Source organism: Pteropus alecto, unplaced genomic scaffold (assembly GCF_000325575.1).
Source record: "Pteropus alecto unplaced genomic scaffold, ASM32557v1 scaffold185, whole genome shotgun sequence".
Taxonomy (NCBI): domain Eukaryota; kingdom Metazoa; phylum Chordata; class Mammalia; order Chiroptera; family Pteropodidae; genus Pteropus; species Pteropus alecto.
Window position 1 is genome coordinate 5,862,327 of NW_006438088.1, and position 2,231 is coordinate 5,864,557.

A 2,231-nucleotide genomic window follows, 5' to 3' on the forward strand; every position below is an offset into this window, starting at 1 on the left:
GCTGAGTGTTTCCTGATGTCTACTCATTCAAATTTTATCTTCTTTGTACAGATTTCTATCATACTTCTCTTCATTTCTGACAAAGTCACCTTTATGTGTTTATTCCCCCATCTTTACAACCTGGACTGGTTTCATTATTCTCTTCCTGAATATAGTAAACAGAACTACACAAGCCTTACAAGTTCTACTTTGTACTAAACTTTTGTATACCTGCCCGACAAAATGCTCTAAACTAGTTGCACTTTTTTCTTTTCTTTTTTATCCCCCCTATACTGTTACTTAGAGCTACTTGAGAAAATGCATAATCTACTGAATGCCTCCACATAGATGTCATTTAGAAAGCTCAACCTCAATATTTATCTCTGAACCCTTCCCACTCACATATATTTAACAAAATGTTATACAGGGTCAATAGGCTGAAAATGACCAATATTATTGAAAGAAATCAAAGACCTAAATGAATGTCATGATATCATGTGTCCATGGACTGGAATACAACATAGTAAAGATGTCTATGTTCCAGAAAATTCTTTATAGGTTTAATGCAATTCTTATCAAAATTTCCATGAAGTTTTCTGTAGACATAGGGAAGCTTATTAAGAAATTTACATCGACTCAGGTCCTGTTATAGCTAAAACAATCTTGACAAAGAATAAATTTCAAGAAATCAATCTTCATCCAACATTAAGGCTTATTATGTAGCTATAGTAATCAAGACAGAGTGATATTGATAAAGAGAGAGACAGATAGATCAATGGAACAGAATAGAACAACAGCAACAACAAAATAGGCCCATACAAATATTAACTGATTTTTGACAAAAATGTAAAAGCAATTCTATAGAGGAAGGACAGCCAAGAATAGTGCTGGAGAAGTTGGATATCTATAGGCAAAAAAGCAAACATTGACTTTTAAAATCTCATACCTTATACAAAAAATAAGTCAAAATGCAGTCTAGACTTAAATGCAAAATGTAAGACTATACAATTTTTAGGAAAAAATTAATCAAAATATCCAGGATCTAGGGCTAGACAGTGTTCTTAGACTTGTTAAAAAACAAACAACCAAACAACAAACATAGAGTGTAAAAGGAAAAAAAATGACAAATAAGACTTTATCAATATCGAAATAAAATAAAGTAGTAAATCTTACCTCTTGGAATGTTGATCATTCCTTTTTTTTCTAAGACAACATAGATCTACTTATATGTGAAGTTATTAAAACTATTATTTTGTCCAATTAAGGATTTAAAAAAGATATTTCAAAACAGCTCCACATGCAAAAGATAAAATAATTTTCAACAGCTGTTAATTGGAGGAATTTCTCACAAACTTTATTATCTGTAGACAGATAAGACTGCTAGTTATCCACCTTTAACAGATTTGGCTGATGATTTCTACAGTGGTATGCATAGTCATTGTATAAAATGTGCTCAAATGTGTATTTGATTACTTTAGTTAATCTTAAGAATCTGCTAGAATGTGACTCATTTTCTGAAAGGCTTGCAACCAACTATAGGAACTACTATTTCAAATTAGGTTGTATTTTTAGAAGATGACCTATAATATATAACTCTGATTAATAGCACTTAGGTTTTCAAGCCACATAACATCATATTGAAAGAATGAGAAAACCTATAAGAAACCCTCTTATGAGTTTGTAATCCCAGGTCTTATTAAGAGAATCTATTTTTACCTATACAATCACAACATGTAATATGTTATTACTCCATAATGCTTTGTCTTAGTCCTGAAATGGTGCTGGTATTCTGGTTCAATTTTATAGCCCTATGAGATGGTTAATTAATCTAGAAAAATGTGAAAAATATGACACCACAATAGTCTTAAAATAACAGAAAATATAGAGTCTAAATTCTTTTCTTATATTGTTTTCTTTTTAAAAGGAAATGTCCTTAAAAGCTTCCACACTGAAAATAACTCTTCATAAAACTGATGTTGTTTCTCACACTCCATTAAACTCCCTCTTTTATCTTTGAAATTGATGTGAAAGCAAAAATATTTATACTACGTTGACTCCACATTTTAAATTGCTTTTTGAAAAGAAAAATGAAAATAAAAACAAATATGTCTGAGACTCAAGAATACATCTAATTTGTTTTGTAAAAGAATCGTTAAAGCCTTGCATCTCTTTTATATTTTAACTAGCTAGCATTAGGATGACGATCTAGACCATTGTAGACCATTTTGAATACTTAAAAAATATAATTTTTC